This window comes from Carlito syrichta, unplaced genomic scaffold (genome assembly GCF_000164805.1).
Source record: "Carlito syrichta isolate Samal-C Ts95f unplaced genomic scaffold, Tarsius_syrichta-2.0.1 Scaffold302597, whole genome shotgun sequence".
Taxonomy (NCBI): domain Eukaryota; kingdom Metazoa; phylum Chordata; class Mammalia; order Primates; family Tarsiidae; genus Carlito; species Carlito syrichta.
Genome location: NW_007246693.1, coordinates 133,633 through 144,770, shown reverse-complemented (window position 1 = coordinate 144,770; position 11,138 = coordinate 133,633).

The window sequence follows — 11,138 nt, the reverse complement described above, 5'->3', positions numbered from 1 at the left end:
CCAACAACCACAACAAAATCAAAAGATGAATACTCAACCACTTACATAAACACAAAACCAGAAAATGATAAAAGAAGAACGGAACAAAAAGAAAAGAAAAAATTTTTTTTTAAATTTATTTATTTTTTGGGCAGAGATGCAGATCAAACTCTCAAATACACATTCATTCACAAATGAAAAATATTTTTAAAATAGATGAACTAACAAGCAAACAGTCAAAAAAACTTTTTTATTTAAAAATTAGTTGAAAATTTGAAAACAAAAATAAAAAACAAAAAAAACTGCCCTCCGGTCATTGTTTCTCTAAGCAGGTCTCTCCTACAGAGCCACATCTTTCACTCTCTCCTCAGGGAATGAAGCAGGGAAGGAGTGGGGACAGTGGAGGTATGTGGGCTGCAGGCCTCCCCCTCACTCTCTTATGGTCAGGGAGAACTCTGGTGGGGAGATACGGGACTGTCTCTTCCTCATGTATGTACTCACACTGGGGTGCCACAGCCAGACCTATCCTGGAATGGAGCTCTCGTATTTTGATTGATGTCCAGGCTCCGCATGGGTTTGTCCCTCTCAGTCATGGCCCAGTTGTGTGGGTCTGATGTTCAGAGCATTGCTGGAAAGGAAGGGGCTTGGGTCATCCCCAAACTCACCACTGATCTCTTTGGAGTTCTTCCTTCTTTTTTGGCCACACATTTTGTCCCACAGCTGGATCAGGGTAGGAGGTAGGACACCTGGAACTCAGCACTCGTCAGGTCCCTCTGAAATTTGTGCTCTCAGGACATTCCCTCTGGGCCACAGTCAATTCCTGAGTAGTGGATCTGCCAGTCACAGAGATGAATCTGTTGCTCCATGGTGAACCAGTTGGAGCACTTTCCTGCCCCGCCTTCAATATGATGGTGGGGTGCCTCTCTTGTCCTCTTCCATGGGAACTTGCCTCTGGACTACATCCGCAGCCCCTTCCAGTGCCCTATCAGGTGCTGAAATGGTGAGGCAAAGCCCAGAGCTATCTCTCTTCTGTTTCAATGCTGAGGGAGAGCCTGGGGCAATAGTTCCTCACTGCCACTTTTTCAAAGGAAAATTTCTGTCCATTAAAAAAAAAAAATGGCACTCGCTTCTGTGACCATTGTTCTCTTTGAAATTCTTCCTCATACTTTTTTGACAAAATTTTTTTAAAGTTAAGAATAGAAAGCTGATTGGAGATAGAGACCTACACAAAGGGTGGGGGGAGAAAGAGAGAATAGAGAGAGAGGGAAAGGGAAAGGTAGAAGGCAAGGTAAAGGATTAAAGATAGGGGGAGAGAGAGAAGAAGGACTAGAGAGAGAGGAAGAGAAAAAGAGAGGGAAGAAAAGAGAATAAAAGAAAGAGAAAAAATATGAGAGAGAGAGAGAGAGAGAGAGGTGGTTTCATCTAACATTGCACAAATCACTGGTAGGTGAGTCTCATAATTCAGTGAAAGGTTTTGTTTTGTCTGCCTTAGACTGTTTTAATTGGGTGTTTGTCACTTGCAACACAGAAATACTGGACCAGCGAAACCTTTCTCTGCATGATTTTGCAAAATTGATGTAATTATTGTGCATTGAAATGTTTCTTCAAGAACTACCAATCAAAAAGGGAAAAACTTCTTAAAATTTTTAGGACTGTGTATGGGCAGAATTTATAGCCTATATATGTAAAACTTGCCTATTTTTTCATTTTAGATAAAAGAAGTTTAAAAAGCACTTGAACAGTATAATAACTAAGGCATTGTGCAGATTATAAATATTATAAAAATAATTCAATTGGTTTTTAAAAATTACATGAGTGAGACAGTGGCATGAAAGGAAGTATAATGGATTGAGGAAAAATATAGCACAAAATACTTGAAGGCCCCGTATGAATTCTTTGACAGCAAAAAGAGAATTGGATCAGCAACAATTTAAAATGTTGATTGTAATTTACAGACAGCAGTAACATAAAAGTGGATTTAGATTCTGGTCAAAATAGACAAAAATTTTTCTCCTTTACATGATTTATCAGATCATCAGAAATAAGTGATTGAAATAAGGATTTTCTTAAAAGCATTTCTGAAATCTAATGTATCTGTGGTTATTTTACGTGAAAAATCTCAAGAAAAAAACTTTTCCTGATATTATGTACCAAATCTATATTTTCCTGAGTAACTGGTATAACTTAGTAGATGACTACAACTTGATGAAACTCTATAATGGCTAGTGGTTTTGTAACTTTAATTCAATCATAGTTGTTTTGAAATTGATTTGAAAGTTTCTGCAAAATTTATAAATATAACTAAAGTTGAAATCATTATTTAAACTTATATTTATATTGTTATTTTTCCAACAGTCTGACAGCGACAGCATTGCCAATAGCATTATATTGGAGAATCACAGAATTCTATATACATCACAGTAGACATTATGTCGTTCACATTCTTGCTTTTACATACAAGGACATTGATGCCAAAAGAGGTACAAAGTTACCTTGTTGGTTCCAAAGAATTAGAAAAATTGGGAGGAAAAGTTGGGCTTGTTGTTTTTTAAATTACAGTGAGCATTGTTTTTGCTCCACTCAGTATCCCTCTATTATGAGTAGAACTGTCTTATCTCAAAAGAAATGCTCAAATCCTAATCCCCAGTTCCTATAAATTAACTGTTTTCTTTGGAGATTGGGTCTTTGCAGATGTAATGAAGTTTAGATGAGGCTATATTGGATTATTGCAATAGGCCCTAATCCAATGATTGGTGTCCTTAGAAGAAGAGGAAGAGATTGCAGAGGGAGAGAAAATGTGAAGACACAGGCAGACACATAGGGAGAAGGCCATGTGAAGACACAGGCAGAGACTGGAGTGATATGTCTACAAGCCAAGAAACTCCAAGGATCACTGGCAACCCCGAAGCGAAAAAAGAGACAAAGAACAGATTCTTCCTCAGAGACTCCACAAGAAACCTGCTCAGCCTTGAGGGCATAGCTTCCCAGGGCTCAGATGTTTAACTCCTAGCCCAGTGTCACTAGAATGCAAACCATTGAGTCGAAGAATTATTCCAGATTCTTAAGATTTCATGTTTGCCTGGTTGGATTTGAATTTGCCCAAGATCTGCTACTCCTCCATTTTTTCTTGTTTCTCCCTTTTTGTAATGGAAATATCTCTTCTATTCCTGTCCCACCCTTATATTTTGAAAGCATATAACATGTTTGCTTTGACAGGTTAACAGCTGGAGAGCCATTTGTCTCAGCATGAATCCACTATGAGTCTGTCTCATATCTAATTTAGATGAGACTTTGAACTTTAATATAAATTTAGTGAAAGAACAAGTTAAACCATTTGGGATGATTGGAATAAAATGTATATATCTTACATGTGAGAAGGGCCAAAATTTGGTGGAACCAGGGGCAAAATTATGTGATCTGAGTGATTGTGTCTCCCTAAAATTCATTATGCTAAAATTAATCAATATTATAATATTATGAAATGGGAACTTTTAGTGCCTTCATAAATGGCATTAGTGCCTTTATAAAAGAGGTTCAAGGAAGGAAATCTCCCTTCATACACAGACAATGTTAAAATTTTTGTGTGTTGCGTTCAAGTATTTTTTTTAAACTTAAGCAGAGAAAAATAATTCAGTATATATTTTCCCAAATACTGACCATTTCTTTTGACCTTCTTTCATTGCTGACGTATTATATTCTCCTCTAGTATAATTTGTTTATAGCAAGAAGAAATTCCTTGTTCACCCTTCCACAAGGTATTCCCCGCTTATCTATAGATATTATATTCCAAGAACCTTAGCAAATTCTTGAAACTCAAAATAGCATTCAACCCTAAATATCCTTGCAGCTTGAGATGCAGAAACAAAGATTGCACAAATTTCTTTTTCCATCTAAAGCAATTTCACAGATACAATGCTTGTTTTTGCCTTAGGTCTCATCAACTTCTGCACACAATTTTGTTTTTCTCTTTGTATGTCGAGAACTCTCATTTTTTCACTTAAAAGAAGCACTTCACAGCTCTTCTTTGGCATATCCAAATCGCCAGCATTACTCTTCTTGCACTTTGGGGCCAATACACAATCAAATATGGGTTATGTGAACATAAGCACTCCAATACCATGATAGTCTAACTGGTAAATCAGATGACTACCAAGCAACTGGTGGGCGGGCAGCATGAACAATGTGGGATGCTGGACACAAGGGTGAATCAAATCCCTGGTAGAAGAGTTCATCAGTTACTCAGAATGGTGTGCAACTTAAAACTGAAACCATGAAAAGCAAAACTGAATAAGGTGAACTTATTGTATATGAAGTTGCAGGGAGAAGCTGCCATCTATTAGGGATAGACTCTCACCAGACACAGAATCTGTCAGCACCTTGATCTTGCATGTTCTAGACTCTGGAATCATAAGAAATAAATGTGCTTCATACACCATCTTGTGTATACTATTTTTGTTACAGCAGCTTGAACAGACTAAGCAAGTTTTCATGGCACATAATTTCCCACACTTTAACCTTTCTGTATTAAATATAAATTGTACTTTTGTTCAGAATAGAACTAATCTTTTTCTAAAAATCTAAACTGACAAATTATCTCTTTTAATTGGTATGCCTAGGCTATCTTTATTTAATACAATTACTGACAGATTTGAATTTATCTATTGCTCTCTTATGTTTCTGTTTGCCCACAGTAGTTTCTGTCCTTTTTTTTTCTTCTTTTCCCACCTTTGAAACACTATTTGAAAGTGTTTTAGAATTTCATTTAATTTTTCCATTGGAATTTTGGGTGGTTATCTTTACTATTTTACTAATTGCTCTGGAATAAATATTTGATACATATATGGAGAGGCCAGAAATTATGTATAAAAATATTCTGTTTATTCTTACATGTTTAAATTTCAGTCACCTTCAAAATACTCTTTGTTTGATGCAATATACCTATCAATATACTTTTTCCAATGCTCAAAACAGTTTTTGAATTCCTTTATTTTTATGCATTCTCATGCTTGTACCATTTTTGTTTTGTTTTACCTCTTCTGCATCAGCAAAAAAATTTTCCTTTGAGGACTTTTCTCATCCAGAGAATCAAAAAGTCACTCAGAATGAGAATTGGTGAATAGGAAGGGTGAGGCGTGGAGGTCATGCTGCTTTTGGGCAAAAACTGCTGAACACTCAGTGCTATATGGGCAGGTGCATTGTTATGGTGGAAGAACCAGTCACCTATCTGCCACAACTCATATTTATTCCAAAATGTTTTCAAAATTTTCAGATAAAACATTTGGATGTCTGTATTATCCAGAAGTACACATTCTGAATGTACTACAAGGGACCCACCCTGCAAAACATTATTTCAGGTATATTTTGGGGGGTGTCTCCCCACATCCATGCATATATACAGATATAGATATATAAATACATGCTATATGTAAACCTAGATAGATAGATGTAACTGATATATACTTTTTACACTTTTTTTAGAGATGTTATTTTATTTTTTCAAATTAAACACCAATCAAGTTTATGTTATAGTTGGCTTATATATTTTATCTGTTTACATTGTGTACACTGTATGTCCCAACACACAGGCAACTTGACAATTTTTGCTTTTTATAATCAAACATATTTTTTAAACTTACACAAAGAAAAATAATCCAGTATATATTCATCATGCTATTCACCATTTCTATTGCCCTTCCTTCATGGCTAACATACTACATTTTCCTCTGGGATAATTTTCTTTCAACCTGAACAACCTTTCTGACATTTCTTTCTTTGTAAGAGAAGCTCTGCTGGCAATCAATTCTGTTAGGTTTCCTTCACTGGAAAATGCTGGTTTAGTGTCAACCCTGAAAGATATTTTTGCTGAAGATACAATTACATAGCTGGAAGTACCCTCATTTAAATAGATTCATGCATAGTTTAATCACAAGGATAACTTCTGGGAAATATATTGTTAGGTGATTTCATCATTGTGAAAAAATCATAAGGCATACTTACACAAACCTAGGTAGTAGAGTTTACTACACAACCAGGCTGTGTGGTACAGCCTATTGATTCCAGGGTACAAACTGGAACAGCATGTTACTGTACTAAACACTGTAGGCAATGGTAACACAAGGCTATGTATTTATGTACCTAAACATACTTTAACTTAAAAAGTTATAATAAAAATATGCTATGAAAGATTTAAAATGATACACTAGTATAGAGTACTTACAATGAATGAAGCTTTCAGGACTGGAAGCTGTTCTGGATGAGTCAGTGACTGAGTCACCAATGAATATAAAGGTATAGAATATTATTGTATACCACTGTAGACTTTATAAACACTGTACACTTAGGCTACACGATGTTTTTAAAAAGATACTTTTCTTACTTCAACAATAAATAAACCTTAGCTTACTGCTAGTTTCTACTTTTTAATCTTTTAAAATATTTTTACTCTTGCAATAGTACTTAGCTTAAACCACTAACACATTGTACAGCTGTACAAAAGCATTTTTTTCTTGAAATCTCTATAAGGTCTTCTCCATTTTTATTTACTTTTTAAACTGTTTGTTAAAAATTAAAACACAGACACACACATTAACCTGGACCTACACAGTGTCAGGATCACCAATATCACTATCTTCTACTTTGTATCTTGACCCACTGAAAGTTCTTCAGTAGCAATGAAGCTGTCATCACCTATGATAATAATGCCTTTTTCTGGAAGACTTCTTGAAGTGTCTGCTAAGGCTGTTTTACAGTTAATTTTGTAAGAAGTAGAAGAAGTATGTTCCAAAATAATTGCAAAAAGTATGGCACAGTAAATATGTAGTTATTTACAATCACTGTCAAGTATCGTGCAATCATATAATTGTATGTCCTATACTTGTATATGACTGGCAGTGCAGTAAATCTGTTTACACTGGCATCACTGCAAACATGTTTTTTTTTCTCTTGGTCTGTTAATTGGCAAATTGCATTGAATAATTTCTTAAATATTGATAGATACTTACTTGAAATAAATTCCACTTAATTTCAGTGTATAATTTATTTTAGACATTGTTATATTCAACATACTACATTTATTGAAGATTCTCATCTAAATTTATGAAAGTTATTGTTCTGTAGTTTTCCTTTCCTTTCTCCTCATTCTTTCATTCTTCTTTTTCTTTTAAAAAATCTTTTACAAAAATGTCTTGTTTGTAATGCTGATTTCATAAAATTAGTTGGGACATCTTTCCTCCTATTTATTTTTTTGCTGAAAACTTTATGAAAAACTGCTATCAATCATTCTTGAAATGTTTGGTAAAATTTTCTCATTAAGCAATCTGGTCCTGGGGATTTATGTTTCAGAAATTTTAAAATTGGAAATTAAATTTTTGAAGGGTTATCAGACTCTGCTGGTACATGCCTAGTGATTTTCTTGGCTTTGAGATCACTTTATATCATATTAAAATAACAGTTCTGGCTTTTTTACTTTTTAAAACATGCTACCATAATGATCGCTAATTCATTTATTACTGTTAACCTACCTATGCCATGTTTCAAGTGAGTTTTTTATAAATAGCAGTAGCTGAGTAGCATTTTGTTTTATTGTATAAACTCTTTTTATGAACTCTGAGTATTTATAACTATGTCAATAAACTTTCTTTTATGGTGCTTGAGGTTATTTACATTTAAAGTAGTTACTGACATGTTGAATATTATGTTTGCCACTTTATGTATTACATATTTTTGGAAAGGGAAATCCTTCTGTTTTTTTTTTGTTGTTGTTGTTCTTTTGTTTCTCTTGTGTTGTTGTTTTTCTTTATTCATTTATCTTATGAGGGAAATTTGTTTTTTCCACATCTTGTCTAATGCTAATTATGCTTCAATGACTATGGAAGTGCTAATGTCTTCAGGGTACTGATTTTCATTTTTGGATAACTACCCCAAAATGAAATTGTTGGATCATATGGCAATACTCTTGTTAATTTGTTGAGGAACCTTTATATATTTTTTCATATTGATTGTACTAATACATTGACATCTTATGTGTACAGTAATTCCAACTTCTCCACATTCTAACCAACACTTGTCGTTTTCCATTTTAATAATAGACATTCTGACAGGTGTGAAGTTATATCACATTGTACGTGTGTGGTGTGTTTGTGTGTGTGTGTGTGTGTGTGTGTGCGCACGCGAGCGTGACTGTGTGTGTGAATCTGCTTATCTTGTTTTATTACAATAGCTTTATGAGTACCAATAGCTTTTTGTTACAAAGCTGCATTGTATACCACAGGCTTTAAGTGTACACATCACTCGTACTGGTGCAAATCGTGCCCAGTGGGTAATTTTCTACCCTCCTTCTCTTCTTGCCCTCTCTCTTCAAAGTCTCCAATGTCCATGATACCATTTTTTATGTGTTTGCTGACTCTCAGCTTAGCTTCCACTAATAAGTGATGCCATACAGTACTTAGTTTGTTATTTACATTTCTGCATTACTTCATGTAGAATGACAATCTCCAATTCTACCCAGGATGCTGCAAAAGCATTATCTTATTCTTTTTATGTCTGAACAATTCCACGGTGATTTGTGTGTATGTGTCTGTGTGTATATGTGTGTGTATATGTGTTTATAAATGTATGTATATATATGTTAAAAAATCGTATCCTCACTGTGTAGTCTTAACATCCTTATTGGTGATCAAATGACCACATACGCGTAGGTTAATTTCTATTTCATTAGTATATATGCATATCTGTATACTCATGTTATACTCTTTTATTTGCTGTAGCTTTGTAATATATTTTGAAGTCAGGAAATGTATTATATCCATCTTTGTTCTTTTTTCTCAAGGTTGTTTGGCATTCATGTTTATCTGTTCTCTGTGCAGATTGACTTTATTTATTCCTGTAAAACAAAATGCCTCCTGATTTTTGCTACAGATAAAATTAAATATGTCGATTACTTTTGGTAGCATAGACGTTTTAACAATATTAAGTCGTCCAATCCATGAACAGGATATCTTTCTATTTGTTTGTGTCTTTCTTATTTGCTTCAATATTTTGTAGTTTTCATTATATGTCTTCTACTTCCTTAGTTACAATTGATTTTTGTATGTTTGTTAAGTATCCTGTAACTTTCCAGAATTCTTTTTTAAATTCTAACAATTTTGGAGCAGAGTCTGTTAGCTTTTATATAAATATATATATGACAATGTCATTTCCAAACAGAAATTCTCTTACTTCTATTATTCTTATATGCATCTATTTTATATTATTTTCTTGTCTAATTTCTCAAGTTAAGACTCCCAGCACTATGATGAACATAGCTTTGAGAGTGGCCATGGTTGTCTTGTTCCTAATCTTAATGCAAACACTTTTAGCTTTTCACTCCTGATTATCATGTTAGTTGTAAGCTTTTATATAGTTTTATTGTCTTGAGGTAACTTCTGTGTATCTGAGTTTCTTTTAACATTATTATCATCAAAGTGTGTAAGTTATTGAAATGTTTCTTCTGGCATCTACTTAAATAAGCATGTAACTTTTATCCTTTATTTTATAAATGTAGTGAGTCACATAACTCATTTGCATAGTTGAAACATTCTTGTATAACAGAGATACATCCCAGTTTCACGGAGTATGATGCTTTTAATGTGCTTCTGGATTCAGTTTGCCTGCTTTTTATTGAGGACTTTTATATCTATATTCCAGCATATTGGTGTGTAATTTTGTTGTGTTGTCTTTGTCTGGGCTTGGTATCTAGGTCATCCTACTCCCATTAAATGCATTTGGAAGTATTCACAATTCTTCAGTTTTTTGAAAGAATTTGAAAATATTAGCATTTATATTTTTACTGTTTTGTACAACTCACCAGTGAAGTCATTGAGTCCTTGACTTTTCTTTGTTGAGAAAATCCTTGACTTTACCTTGCTGAGAGGTTTTATTTTTGTTACTGATTCAATCTCTGATCTACTATAGGTCTGTTCAGATTTTCTACTTGTTTCTGTTGTAGTCTTCTTAGGTTTTATGTTTCTTAGATTGTTCCCATTTGTTCGAGGTTGTCCAGAGTTTGGGGGATATAATTATTTAAAATAGCCTCCAATTTAAAAAAAAATTCTGTGGCATTTCAGTCATATACTATGTTTACTTTTAATTCTATCTATTTGCATCTTCACTCTTTCTCATTTTCTTTCTTTAAAAAAAAAACTAAGGGTGTGTTGCTTCTGATTATCTGTTCAATAAACCACTTACTTGTTTTTATTGATTTTTTATTGCTCCTTTATTCTCTACTTAATTTATTTCTGCTCCAATCTGTAAAAATAGACTTCTGAATTTTTCACAAAGAGAAATTGCCCAAGAATTGTAGCTGAATACATGTGTTTGTGGAGAGAATCAAGGTCTAGGTGACCTACACCACATGTTGCTGACTTGTCTTTTCATCAATTGAATATTGAATATTAGAACAACCTTGCATTCCAAAGAATTCTCATTTGGTCACAGGTTGTTCTCTTTTATTAATACTGTAAGACTTGATGTTCTAACAATTTTTTTTCGAATGTTGGTGTTTATATTAATGAAAGATATATTTCAGTAGTTTTTTTTTACAATATGTTTTCTGGTTTGGGATTATATTAATATTGGTTCCATTGTACTAGTTAAAATGCATTTCATTTTAAAAAATTTTCTGAGCTATTTACATAAAATTTATATTATTTATATGTTTAGTAATAGTCGCCTGTGAGTTCATACATACGTAAAATTTTTTTGTGGAGTTTTAACATGATTTTTAATATTTTAATTTCTATCAAAATAATGTTATATACACTTGAATTTTCATAATTTTTACATTTCAATAAATTTTTCAATCTCAGCTAAGTTTTTCAACTTATTGTCATGTAGTTGTTCATACTATGATGTTGATATCTTTTTAATCCTAAAAGATTTGTGCTATCATAACCTCTGTCACTTTTGATTTAGGTGACTTGTGTGCGTGTTTTTATTTTGTTTCCAATTGTTCTGGCTAGATCCCTATTTTTTTTTTTTTTACTTAAAAATAATTTATAAAATTGTTTGTTTAGGAGCATTATTTGGAATATGTGTTTCCAAATATTTGGAGATCAGCCAGGGGTTCTTCTGTTGCTGATTTTCATTCAATTATGAACAAAGGATACTCTGTATTATTTAAC